Source organism: Moschus berezovskii, chromosome 19 (genome assembly GCF_049115385.1).
Source record: "Moschus berezovskii isolate FMDL1 chromosome 19, NW_MosBer_1.0, whole genome shotgun sequence".
NCBI classification, from domain to species: Eukaryota; Metazoa; Chordata; class Mammalia; order Artiodactyla; family Moschidae; genus Moschus; species Moschus berezovskii.
The window spans coordinates 48,696,070-48,711,264 of record NC_142478.1 but is presented as its reverse complement, the minus strand read 5'-3'; positions in this window follow the sequence as shown (position 1 = coordinate 48,711,264).

Sequence of the window (15,195 nt, the reverse complement as noted above, 5' to 3'; positions counted from 1 at the left end):
CACTGGATCCTGGGGCAAATGAATCTGTGCATAAGCCCTTTAAGAGCAAATTCTCCATTCCCTGTAGTTCTGTGGTTTTCCTGGACATAATCCCTACTGGTTTTCAAAGCTAGACAGCTTTAGAAATTTGTCTTTCTTGTGCAGGGTCTAAGGTTTATGGTGGACAATCACATGCAAAAACTACCCTTTATTTCTTCCTTTTGTGTTTTTGTTGTTAGAGTTTATCTCTTTGCATATTTTGTATTTTTTCATTTTAATTTTAGTTTTAACAAGCTGTAGTTAATACTTTCTCTTAATCTTTATGTTATAATTAACAGATTAACACACCATCATTTTACAGAATTAAAGTTTTATTCATATGACTTCATATTTACCTTTTCCTGTGTGCTGTATATGTTCATATTTTCATGTTACTACTTAGTGTCTTTTCATTTTAGATTGAAGAGTTCCTTTCAGCATTTCTTATAAGGCAGGTCTAGTGCCCCGATGAACTCCACCAGCTTTTGTTTGTCTTTAATTCTCCTTCATTTCCAAAGGATACCTTTTCTGGTAAGTGTACTCTTGACTGGTAGGGTTTTTTCATTCACCACCTTGAAGATATCATCATATTCCCTCCTGGCCTGAAAGATTTCTGCTAAGAAATCCATTGATAGCTAATGCAGGTGCATCACTTAGGCTCTCTTTTTTTGTTTTGTTTTTCCTCCACTGAGTGGGTTATCTCAAAGTTTCTATCCTATCTTATAACTCACTGGTTCTTTCTTCTTTCTGATCTATTCTTATATTGATGATCTCTATTTCATTCTTTATTTCATTCACTGAATTCTTCAGCTCACAATTTTTCAGTTTGTTTAGTTCTTTTTTATGATTTTTATCTCTTTGTCAAATTTCTTATTTTGTTCTTTAGTGTTTTCCTGATTGCATTGAGTTGTCTTTTCTGTGTTTTCTTGTGGCTCCTTAAGTTTCCTCAAAACAGCTATTTTGTATTCTTTATCAGGTAAATCACTAGTCTCCACGTCTTTGGGATCAGTTACTGGAAAGACCCTGATGCTGGGAAAGACTGAGGGCAGGAGGAGAAGGGGGCAATGGAGGATGAGATGGTTGGATGGCATCATCGATTCAATGGACATGAATTTGAGCGAGCTCAGGGAGATGGTGAAGGACAGGGAAGCCTGGCATGCTGCAATCCATGGAGTCACAAAGAATCAGACACAACTTAGCGACTGAACAACTGGAGAATTATTGTGATCTTTTCATGATATCATGTTGCCTTGATTCTTCATCTTCCTTCACAAAAGGGGTTTTGTGTCACTGTTTCCGTGTTTTATACAGCAGTCACCTTCTCCATTTTACTACCTTCAAGTGAGAGACAACTTTTTGTTGGTCCTGTTATGTTCTGTTTTCTCTGACCTGTAGAAACACCTGCTTCATGTTTCTTGCTCCCTCTTGTGGCAGGAATCTTAAACTTGTATGTCTTCTCTTGATCTTTCCACAGACCTATCTTGTTTTCCTGAAGGTGGCGCTACAGGTCAAGATGGTGGTTTTTCCCTTGGCCACAGACCCTGGCCTGTTTTCCATACCTGCTCCCTGTCTACCAGAGCTTGCTTTCATTGCTACCTTCAGGATTTACACACAGGGAGCTTGCTGCAGAGTGGGGAGAGGGATGGAGCTGGAATTGGGGATATTAGGAATGCTCACAGTCCAGCTGGGAGGATCTTTGGGTAAAGTTTTCCCAGCAGCTCATGAGTCAGCTTCCTACTGGAGTCCCAAATGCAACCAGCAGAAATTGCATCCCTTTAATGCCTTCTGATATTCTTATTTGCATCTTTCCTGCTCTCACTCCCCAAGTCACGGATGCCCACGTTAATACTCATTGCTGCAGGAGAGGAATGGGTTTCTTTAGTAGCATCATACATACCTGGGAATGCATACCAGGCATTCACTCACACTATTCCTTTTCCATCTGAAACACCCCCCCCACGCCCATAAACGTCAATCCAACATTTGCTCACTTTCACAAGTTCCTGGGACTTGGGCAATCCAACATTTGCTCACACTTTCACAAGTTCCTGGGACTTGAGCAACCAAAAGCGCCTTGCGGAAGAAAAAAAAAACAGCCCCTCCCCGGAGGCTCACATTTCGCAAGGAAAGTCCCTGAGCTGTATACCTGTGTGATATGCTAATTATGTAAATTTTGGGCTTTAAAACCGGTCTGTAACTGTTGCTAGGGGTCCTCAGCTCGCCTTTGATGCGGAGGGCCCGTTTGCGCAAACGTTCAATAAAATCCTCTTGCTGATTGCATCTGTCGGCGTGGTGCTTGGGTCCCAGGGTCGCCCACCCAGACGTTGGTTTGGGCAAAGGCTGGCCCAACACATCCAGGAGAGATAACTGCCCTCCTGCAGCACTAGGCTTGTGCCACCCTAGGGGGAGAGGTGATGCTGGCAAAGTTCCTCTTACCCACTCCAATAAATCCAGATTCATATACAAACTTTTAATATATAAAATAAATATTTCTTTCTTTTTTCTTCCAACAGAGTGCTAGAACATCTCCTCTGGAAACCTGGATTTTTACAAAGGCTCTCCCACCCATGGGTGTCTGCCCAAGTCAGCGTTCTCCAGGCACTTCCAGGCCACAGATGAAAGGAGATGAAGCTGGTTCACGGGGTGCTACCAGTTCAAAAGCCCGTGCTGTGGTCTGCCTGCCTATTACCTGAAGAAGGACAGAGGACCGAGACTCTTCTCCAGTCCCTCAGAGTGTGATACTGGATCCCATAAGTCCTGCAGAGGAACTCTGTGTATAGGTGGATGCCAAGTTTTAGTTGTCAAAGGGGACAGATAGCGAGGGACATCTTATGCTGCCATGGTGCTGACATCTCTGCAGTGAATGTGATAGTTGCTGCTGCTGCTGAGTCACTTCAGTCATGTCCGACTCTGTGCGACCCCACAGACGGAAGCCCACCAGGCTCCCCCATCCCTGGGATTCTCCAGACAAGAACACTGGAGTGGGTTGCCATTTCCTTCTCCAATGTGTGAAAGTGAAAAGTGAAAGTGAAGTCGCTCAGTCGTGTCCGACCCTTAGCGATCCCACGGACTGCAGCCTACCAGGCTCCTCCATCCATGGGATTTTCTAGGCAAGAGTACTGGAGTGGCTTGCCATTGCCTTCTCCGGAATGTGATAGTTAACCTTATGCTAATCATTTAACAATATATACATATAAATCATTATCACATAACTTGAACTTTTACTACATTATATGTCAATTGTAAAGTTGGGAAAGGAAAGTCGAGCTGGAATATCTTCCCAGGTACGTATATCTGAGCTGAGAGGTCTCCATTATTCCCCAAGTCTGTCTACACCAATCTGTAATGTCACTCAAATTCTCCAGGTGTGTTTAATGTGATATGGGATATCTCCTTAATTCAAACAGTGTGTCTCTTCTGACCTGGGAAGGATACCTGTTTCCCCAAAACTGTCTTCCTTTAAGTCCCTACTACCTTAGGTGTGCCTACCCTGAAGAGCAAAGTCCCTCTAATTCCCCAAGCGTTTCTATTCTGACATATTTATTGTTGTCGTTTAGTCACTAAGTCATGTCCAACTCTTTTTGTGACCACATGGACTGTTGCCTGCCAGGCTTCCCTGTCCACAGGATTTTTCAGCCAAGAATACTGGAGTGGGTTGCCATTTCCTTCTCCAGGAGATCTTCCCAACCCAGGAGCTGAACTCATGTCTCCTGCTTGACAGGCAGATTCTTTACCATCTGAGCCAGCAGGGATACGTCTTACCAAATCCACAGATGTGTCTACATAGATCTGAGATGCCCCTCATAGCCAAAGTGATTCTGTAATGACATAGGATGTGTCCCTATTCCTCAGGAATAGTCACTATAGAGGGACCTAAGGTGTCTGCCTGTTTCTTGATGTGTACAACCTGGCATCTTTGTTTCCCCAATTTCCCAGGTGTATCTACACTAACCTGAGATGTCCTCCAAATCCTCTATCTCATCTTATGTGTCTCCATTAACGTGTATATCTCCCTAATGCCCAGGTGTTTCTACACTGACTTGGGAGATCTCTCAAATTTCTAAGTTTTTGTACCCTGTTTTTTGAAAGATAACTAAATTCCCAGGCGTGAGTTTCCTAAGCCGAGATGTCTCACTAAATCTCATGTGTGCATACACTGGCATGAAGTATATCTATTGTTCAGCAAGTGTGTCTATTCTGAAACAATGATGCCTCTATAATTCTTCAGGTTCGTCTTCTTTGACATGGTATCACTGCCTAAATCTCTAGATGTGTTTTTTTTCTAGTTTTATTGAGATATAATTGACATGCAACATTGTATGGTCTGACTTATATACATCGTGAAATAATTAAGGCAATAAGCTTAGTGAACATCCATCATCTCATATACACAAAAAATTACAGAAATAAAAAATATATATTTTTCCTTTTGATGGAACAGGATTTACATTCTTAACAACTTTCAAATATAACATACAGCAGTGTTAATTATATTTATCTTGTACATTACATCATATTACTTATTTATCTTATAACTAGAAGTTTGTACCTTCTGATTAACTTCATTTGATTCTCTGTTTACGGCATTGATTGATTTCTTTACACTTTCTTTCCTTTACACTTTCTTTCCTTCTACTAAGTTTGGGCTGTGTTTGTTTTTCTCTTTCTATTACTTTTAGGTGTAAGGCTGGGTTGTTTATTTGAGATATTTCTTGTTTCCTGAGGCCTGTCTTGCCATAAACTTCCTTCTTAGAACTGCTTTTTGCTGCCTTCCACAGATTTTGGATGTTTTCATTTTCATTTATCTGCAGGTATTTTTATTTCCCCTTTGATTCAGTGACCCACTGGTTGTTATAGCATATAACAATGTTATAATGTCATATTGTTTATACTCCACATGTTTGTGTTTTTGGCAGTTTTTTTTCTTGTTGTTGATTTCTAGTCTCATGCTCAGAAAAGATGCTTGATATGATTTCAATCTTCTTAAATTTTATGAAACTTGTGTAGTCTGCTGCTTTTGGATGGAATGTTCTATATGTATCTACTTAGTCATCATGCAAAATGCTGAACTGGATGAATCACAAGCTGGAATCGAGATTGCTGGGAGAAATATCAACAGACCCAGATATAGATACAGATGATACCACCCTAATGGCAGAAAGCAAAGAGGAACTAAAGATTAGCCTCTTGATGAAGGTGAAAGAGGAGAGTGAAAATGTTGGCTTAAAATTCAACATTCAAAAAACTAAGATCATGACATCTGGTCCTATTGCTTCATAGAAAATAGATGGGGAAGCAATGGAAACAGTAATAGACTTTATTTTCTTGGGCTCCAAAATCCCTGCAGATGGTGACTGCAGCCATGAAATTAAAAGACACTTGTTCCTTGGAAGGAAAGCTTTGACAGACCTAGACAGTATATTAAAAAGCAGAGACATCATTTTGCCTGCTGCTGCTGCTAAGTCACTTCAGTCGTGTCTGACTCTGTGCGACCCCATAGAAAGCAGCCCACCAGGCTCCCCCTAACCCTGGGATTCTACAGGCAAGAACACTGGAGTGGGTTGCCATTTCCTTCTCCAATGTGTGAAAGTGAAAAGTGAAAGTGAAGTCGCTCATTCATATATCTGACTCTTAGTGACCCCATGGTCTGCAGCCTACCAGGCTCCTTCACCCATGGAATTTTCCAGGCAAGAGTTCTACAAAGGTCCATATAGTCAAAGCTATGGTTTTTCCAGTAGTCATGTATGGATGTGAGAGTTGGACCATAAAAAAGTCTGAGCGCTGAAGAATTGACACTTTTGATTTGTGGTGCTGGAGAAGACTCTTAAGAGTTCCTTGGATAGCAAGAAGATCAAACCAGTCAATCCTAAAGAAAATCAACCCTGAATATTCACTGGAAGGACTGATGCTGAAGCTGAAGCTCTAATACTTTAGCCACCTGATGCAAAGACAACTCATTGGAAAAGACGCTGATGCTGGGGAAAATTGAGGGCAGGAGGAGGAGGCAACAGAGGATGAGATGGTTGAAGAGCATCTCTAACTCAATGGACATGAGTTTGAACCAAACTTCAGAGATAGTGAAGGACAGGGAAGCCTGGCCTGCTATAGCCTATGGGGTTGCAAAGAGTTAGATACGACTTAGCAACTGAACAACAAGTCTAGTCTAATGTGTCATTTAAGACCTATGTTTTCTTAATGATCTTTCTCTTGATGTAACCAGAGTTTTAAATTCTCTGTTATTTGTGTTACTGTCAATTTCTCCCCTGATATCTATTAATACTCATTTTATGCATTTAGATGCTCCTATGTTTGAGGCTTCCCTGGGGGAATTCTTTACCAGGTAGTAAAGAATCTGATTACAATGCAGGAGACCCGGGTTTGATCTCTGGGTTGGGAAGATTCTCTTGAGAAGGGAATGACAATTCACTCCAGTATTCTTGCCTGGAGAATTCTACAGACAGAGGAGCCTGGCAGGCTTCAGTCCATGCTGTTGCAAAGAGTTGAACACGACTGAGTGACTAACACAGGTGTCTAAATGTTGGATGCATATATATTTACAGTTGTTATATTTTCTTGGATTAATCCCTTTATCATTATGTAATGTCCTTCTTTGTCTCACTGTAACTTTCATTTGAAAGTATTGCTAATGCAGCTTTCTCTCCACTTCCATTTTTGAGGAATGCTTTTTCCCATCCCTTCTCTTTCAGTCTCTGATTCTCTTTAGATCTGAATTGAGTCTCTTGTAGTCATCATGTATGTGTGTCTTGTTTTTGTATCCATATAGACTATGCCTTTGATGTTTCCACACTCCCCGGCTGTGTTTGCTAGGACACAAGATCTCAAATTCCCCTGAACTGAACTGGGATGTCACTCTAAGTTGAATGATGTGTCTACACTGTCTTGAGACATCTCCACATGTATGTACTCTGATGTCTCTAAATTCCCAGTCTGCCTACATTGACCTGGCTTGTCTCCTTCGTTTCACAGGTTTGTCTCCAGCCACTTGGAAAACCCAGTAATTCTTCACGTGCCTTTACTCACTGGACTATTGCCCAAATTCCCTATATCTGTCTAACCATGACATGGGTGTCTACCTGGTTTCCCAAATGTGGAAAATATGATCTAAGATGTCTATTCTGAACTCTCCCTATCTCCCCTAAACTGAGATATCTCCACTGATACCCAGGTGTGTCTACTTTCTCCTAGGATGACTCCCTATTGCATCAGAATTGTCTACCCTGATGTGGGTTATGTCCTTGGTTACTCTGGATTGTCTAACATGACCAGGGATGGCTCTCTCATTCCAGATGAGTTTAATACAGCCTGGAATGACCCATTTCAACAAGTATATCTACTCACCAAACATATCTCCTTAATTCTCTAGGAGTGTTTACTCTGACTTGGGATGTATCCCTTATTTTCTATTTTTCTCTGACCTAATCTTGGATACCTCTAATTTTTCAGATTTGTCTACTGTAACTTAGGAGCCCTTATTCCTCAGTTTTGTCTACTGTAAATTTGGATGTCTAATTCCATAGTGTGTAGACACTGACCTGGGATATATCCCTACCTGGGATATATACACACACCAATGTGTATATATTGTTCAAGGATGACCCTGTATTTCCCCAGGTAATCTGCCTTGACCAATGAGACCTCCCTAATTACCAAGGTATGTTCACAATGATCTGAGATGTCCCCCAATTTCTCCAGATGTGTCTATTCTGATCTGTGATGTCTCTAATTACCCAGGTGTGTCTACCTCGACTGTGGTCACACTCTAATTCACCAAGAATGTTAGTTTGATCTGGGATCTCTCCCTAATTACCCACATGTGTCTTCCCTGACTTGGAAAGTTTCTCTGGTGTGTATATCCTGACCTGGTATGTCTACACAATAATCCAAGTGTGTCTACTCTGACTTGAGATACTAATACTCCCATTGTTCCTAACCTCATCTGGACTATCGCCCTGTTTCTCTAGGTGTTTCTTCTCCAGCATCCTCCTAATTCCCAAGATGTGTCTATCCTGGTAAATGATGTCTCCTTAATTCCCCAGGCATGTCTACCCTTACTAGGATGTCTGTTTAATAACTCAGGTGTGCTTACACTAACTGGAAATGTCTACTTTACTCCACAGTAAGTACATCTATTTTGACCAGGGATGTCTCCCTTCTGTCTACTCTGACAGAAGATGTCTCAGTTTCCCCAGCAGAAGCTATCATGACCTAGGATGTCACCTTGATTCCCTGAGTATTTCCATACTGGCCTTGGGAAACTCTGTGTTTCCTCTGGTGTGCATTCTTTTAACTTGTGTGTCTTTCTGATTTCCGAGGTCTCTATACTTTGGTCAGGGATGCCTCTATACTTACCCTGGTGTTTATAACCTGAACATAAATGTCTCCTTAATTAATAAATGATTGTGTATACATTTCCCTAGAACATCTTTCTTTTTCTCCATATTTGTCTACTCTTACCTGGATTGTCTCTACTGAAGTATCTGTCCTAACCTGGGTGTCACTCCAGTTTCACAGTGTGTCTCTGCTGAACTGGATTATCTATAATTCCCCAGGTATGTCTACAGTTAATGAGGTTGTCTCCCTAGTTTTCCAGGTGTGACCACTCTGATCTTGGTTGTATTCCTTAGTCCCCAGGTATGTCTACACTCACAAATAGTGTCTCCATAATTCCCATGAGGGGCTTAATATGGATTGTGGTGGAAACCAGCCCAAGATGCTAGTACACAGGGGGGACATGTTCTATGTCACCTCTGAGGTACTGCCTTGGGTCTGGGCACAATCATTGGAATTCTTCAGAGCATGACTAAATACACATATCTTGCTGTGATCCCTACATCCCAGATAAGTCTACCCTGACCTAGAATTTCCCTCTAAACCCCAAAATGACTATTCTTACCTGGGAGATGTACCTGGTTACCCTGGTGTGTCTAACTTGACCAGTGAGCTTTCCCTGTAACATGGGTGCATTACTTTGACCTGATATATCTACCTAATTCCACAAGTATATCTATACTGATTAAGATGTCTCTCTAATTCCCAAGATGTTTCTATTCTAAACTGGGGTTTTGACTTTAGTAGCCTGGGAATGAGTAAACTTAAAAATTATTTCTCTAAAATTCCCCAGGTGTATCTAAGTGAAAGACTTGAAACTCATTACAGGTGACCCTGTATCTTTCAGAGTATCTAAAATTATAATAAGAATCTATCACACTTCATGAACTAGAGAGATAATCCAGCTCATACTAGTTATACCTGGAGAGTTAGGGTGACATCTCTGGTTATGGTTGACATCTCAGTGAAACAGAGAAGACATTCCTTATTGGGAAAGATACATTTGGGGAGATAAAAAGATATAACCGGTCATAGAAGACACTTCTGTGGAATTAGACATCCTAGATTACTGTTGACACACCAGAATAATTAGGCAGACATCCAAAATTAGGATAGATGCACCTGAAAATTTGGTGAAACATTCTAATTCAGTATAGACACACCTAAAGGATTAGAGAGCCATCCAGGTCAGAGTACAAACACCTGGGGAATTAGAGTCTTCCTTATTTGTGCAGATGTATCTAGGGCATTAATGAAACATTTTAAGTCCAAATAGATATTAGACATCCCAGGTGAGTATAGACACATCAGGGTAATTAAAGAGATGAATCAGAATTGAGGTAGGAGATAGATGGGCCCTTTGATAGAGCAGCCTGAGTTTGTCAAGCAGGGTAAATTTGAGCTTTGTTTTCCCTAGACACTCCAAGAACAAAATTAATGGCAGGAACTGAGTTCTGGTGGATAAAGAGATAAGAAGACCACATCTACCACTCCTGAGGTCAAGGAAACCTCCTTAGCTGCACATGTGCAAGAAGGCTCCTCAGAGGTCACAAAGGGAGGGGACACCATCCCATAATAGGTGTTGTCAAACTTCCCACAGGCTTCCATGCTAGAATCTGTCTTGGCAAAAAAGATATGTACACATATTGGGAAGGGCCCTAGGACAGGTCTAGTGCAGAAAAGAGACAAGATGATTGGTCAAAGGTAAGCAAAGACCCAGAACAACTGCTCCTATATGTGATTTAACCACCTCTTTATTGAACTCCTCCTCACTAGCGAGGACGCCCACACTCACTCTCTCCAGATGTGCATTTCTGTCCTGCTTCTGTCTTAAACTTTCTCCATGTGCTCTCCCACTTGTTGTGCTGTGTCTCTCATAATAAGCTTTGTACCTGTTTTTGTCTCCTTGAGAAAATCGTTTTGCAAACAGGGCAAGAGCAACTTTGTCTCTAGCCTCTAGCCCCTGGTAGACCAGTGGCTAGGATTCCTGGTATTCACTCAGGCTATCTAGATTCAATACCTAGGCAAAGAACTAAGATCCACTTCAAGAACATTCACTGCTGTCTCTCTGAGAAGAGAATCAGGTTTGACACATCTGGGATCTCAGGTCATGGAAGACATACCTAGGGATAGTAATACATCCCAAGCCAGGCTAGACACACCTTTGGTATTAGGTAGACATTCAAGGTTACTATAGTAATACCTGAGTAATCAGGGATACATCCAAGTTCAAGATAGACACACTTGGTGACTAGAGAAAAATCCCAGGTCAAAAGAGAAACACCTTATAAATTAAGGAGACAAACCAAGTCAGTATTCTCAAAACTAAGGAACTAGGGGGACAATCCAGATTAGTGTAGCTATACCTGGGGTACTTGAAAGTAGATGAGCCTAGAGGACTAAGGAGAGACCCCCATTAGATCTCCTAGGGAATAGGGAGACATGCCAGGTAAGAGAAGACACACGTGGGAATTAGAGAGACATCCCAATTCAGTGTAGACATACCTGGGAGTTGGGAAACCTCCAAAATATGGGTAGACATGCCTGAGGAATTAGAGAAGTATCCAGGGCTAGTATAAGCAAACCTGAGCAATTATGGAAACATCCCAGGTTAGAATAGACACACCTGGCACTTTGGGATGTCTCCCAAGTCAGAGTAGATACACTTGTTGAATTAGGAGACACCCCGGGTTACAGTAGAGACACATGGTGAATAAGAAAAACATCTCAGATAAGAGTAGACAAGCATGTAGAAGTACGGAGACATCAAGACCAGAGTAGATATTATAGAGACAGTACAGGTTAGTGTACACCTTAGAAATTATGGAAACACAATAGGTCAAAGTAGCTACTACTGAAAAATAAGATAGTTCACCATGCCATAATAGGGCTTCCCTGATGACTTAGCTGTAAAGAATCGGCCTGCAATGCAGGAGACACAGGTTCAGTCTTCAGTCGGGAAGATCCCCTGGAAGAAGGCATGGGAATTGACTCCAGTATTCTTGCCTGGAGAATCCCATGGACAGAGGAGACTGGTGGGCTGTGGTCCATGGGGTTGCAAAGAGTTGGACATGACTGAAGCAACTGAGCATGCATGCACGCATGTCAGAGCAGACACCTGAGAGATTAGGTATACATCCCAGATCAGTGTAGACACACGAGAGAGTTAGGAAGTCACCTAAGGCTAGTGGAGACACACCTGGAACATTAAGACACTCCAGATCAATATAGACACATCTGGGTAAGTAAGGCAAGAAGTTAAGTTCAAATAAACCACACCTGGGGAATACAGCGCTATCCCAAGTAAAAGGAAGATACATCTGGAAAATCAGGGAGACATCACAATTAAGAGTAGACGTTTCTGAAGAAAGTGAGTGAAATCCTGGGTCATCCTAACACCAGGTGAGTAAGGGACACCTCTCAGGTCAGCTTAGATTCATTAGGCAACTAGGTATATATTCCAGACCAGTGTTTACACAACTGAGACACTGTTGAGAAGGCCAAGTCAGGGAAGACACACCTGGGGAAATAAGGTGTTATCTTTGTTTGAATAGACTTACCTGGAGAATTAGAGCAGCATTACACATAAAAATTATAAGCTGAAAGATCTAGAGAGATCTCACAGGACAAGTTGGACACACTGCAGAACCAAAGGTAAACACATCTTTACAAATAGAGGGGGAAAAAACAGGTTAGAGCAGAAACACCTAGGAATTTATGTAGATTTCCCAGGTCTGAGAGGACACACCAGAGGAAATAGAGAGATATCCCAGGTCAGTGTAGACTCACCTGAAGAATTAGGAAACCATCTGAGGTCAGTGTAAACACACCTGTGGATCAATGAAGATACACCATAGCAGAGTAGACACACCTAGAAAACAAGGGGACATCCAGGCAGTGTAAATGTATCTCAAAATATGAGTCATCCTAGGTTATTAGTGACAAACCTGGAGATTTAAAGGAGATAGCCCAGGTCAGTATAGACACACATGGGAACAAGTGAGATATTCCAGGTTAGGGCAGACACTCTTGGAATTACCAAGACATCTAAATCAGAGTAGACTTCGGGAGAATTTGAGAAACACCCAGGTCAAAGAAGGCACATCTGGGGAGCTAGGTAAGTACTTCGGACTAGAATAGACACAGCTGGGGAGATATGGAGACGAGTTAGTATACACACTCCTAGGGGAATTAAGGGACATTATATGTCACAGTAGATTCACTGGAGAACTAGGGAGACATCCAAAGTCAGAGTTAGATGGGTCAGAATTAGGGTCACATCGTAGGTCACAGCAGACATATATGGGGGTAAGGGAGACATCTCATGTCAGTGTAGACAGTACTGAGAAACAGAGATACATGCCAATCAGAGATGTACTTAGTGAATCTGGGAGACATATAATATAAGGATTGACAGACCAGGGGAATGAAGAAGACATCTCAAAACAGATGAACCAGGGAAGTGGAAAAAGATCCCAGGTCAGGTAGATATATATGGTTTATTATATAGACATACCTAGTCAGGGATGACAACCAACGATATTAGGCAGACATCAGAAAACATCCCAGGTAAATATCGACACTTGAGGAATTCAGGAGGAGTTGCCCAATTTCAGTGTTGGCACAGCTGGAGAATTAGGGAACCATTTTTCACCAGTGTAGATATTCCAGAGGCTTTACAGAGATATTCCAGGTCAAGTAAACACACCCGGGGAACTAGAGACTTACCAGTTCAGAGTAGATACACCTGGGGAATTAAGAAGACAGCAATAGACACACTTAAACAATTAAGCTACATCCCAGGTCTGGGTAAACAAACCTGGGGAATTAGGGAAACATGTCATAGTAGAAAAACTTGAAAATTTAGAGAGACAGCCAACATAAGGGTACATACAACTGGGGAATTATGGAGACATCTCAAAGTAGGTAGGAAATTCTAGGGACTTAGTGAGATATCCCAAAATATAGACACAGCTAAGTTATTAGGGGGACAACCAATATCAGAATAGAAATACCTGAGAAATTAAGGAAATATTGCAAATAAGTTTGAACAGATCTCCTGAATTAGGAAGAAATCCCAAGTCTAAGAAGAGAAACCTGGGAAAGTAGTGTGACATCTTGGGTCAGGATAAACAACCCGAGAAATTAGGGAGATATCCAAGCTCAGAATAGACACATATCATTGAGTAAACAGGGACAATTCTTTGTCAAGGTGGGCACAGCTGGTGAATTAAAAAGACATCCCAGTTCATTGTAGACACATCAGGAAAACTAGGCAGAATTAGGGTAAGCACATCTAGTGAATGACAGAAACATCACAGGTCAATGTAAAGCACCTGAAGAATCGTGCAGACATACAAGAGAAGGATCAACTGCCCTGGGAATTAAGGATATGTTGCAGATCTAAGTAGACACACCTAGGAAATTAGACATCCCTGGTCAGTGTAGACTTCCCCAGGTAATTAGGAACTAGGTCAGAGCAGAAGTGCATGGAGAATTAGGGAACATCCAAGGTCAGGATGGGCTTCTCAGGTGGCACTAGTGGTAAAGAACCCATCTGCCAATGTAGGAGTTATAAGAGATGCACGTTCGACCCCTGGATCGGAAAGATCCCCTGGAGGAGGGCATGACAACCCACTCCAGTATTCTTGCCTGGAGAATCCCATGGACAGAGGAGCCTGGTGGGCTACGCTCTATAGGGTCACAAAGAGTCGGACACCACTGAAGTGACTTAGCATGCACACACCAAGGTCAGGATAGACATACCTGGGGCTTTAAGGAGACATCTCAGGACAAGTTAAACATTGAGGTCTTAGAAACATCTCAGGTCACATTACACACAATAGACAATTTGAAAGTCTTACCACATCAAGAGTGAGAATTAGTGAGACGTGCCTGGTCAATGTGGACACACCTAGGTAATTAGGGCTATACTCCAGATAAATAGACAAGTCTGGGGATTCAGAGTTGTAGATGCAACTCAGGAATTACGGAGACACCTCAGGCGAAGGTAGACAAATCTGAGAAATGAGTGTACATCCCAGGTCAGGAAAGACACCACTAGGTAATTAGGAAGACATCACAGGTCAGTACAGACACAAGTAGAAAAATAGAGAGACATCACAGGTCACTGTAGACATATCTGGATTACAACTGTTATATCCTGGGCCAAAGAAGTTGTGAGTCAAAGCTCATAAATATGCATAATGTGAAAAAGATTCTAGGACATATCGTACAAACCTGGACATTAGAGACATATCCCAGGTCAGTGTAAACACATCTCGGTAATAGGAACATATCTCTGGTCAGTGTAGAAAAATAGGGAATAAGGGATAAGACCCATAACACAGTGGACACGTTTGGAAACAACTCAGTTCCAAGGTGGCTCAATGATAAAGAATCTGCCTGCCACTGCAGGAAATGCAGGAGTCGTGGGTTCAATTTCTGGATTGGAAAGATCCCCTGGAGAAGGAAAAGGTAATCCAATCCAGTATTCTTGCCTGCAGAATCCCATGGACAGAGGAATCTGGCGGACTACAGTCCATGGGGTCTCAAAGAGTCAGACATGACTTAGGGATTAAGCATGCATGAGCACACAAATTAGTGTAGACACTTGGAGAATTATGGATGCATCCAACACACCAGGAGAACAAGGAAGGCTTCCCAGGTCAGAGTAGATGCACTTGAGAAATTAGGCTATCAGACCAGGTCAGGGCAGACAAACCATGGAATTAGGTAAGCATTCTAGGTCAATGTACTGCTGCTGCTAAGTTGCTTCAGTTGTGTCCGACTCTGTGTGACCCCATAGAGGCAGCCCACCAGGCTCCC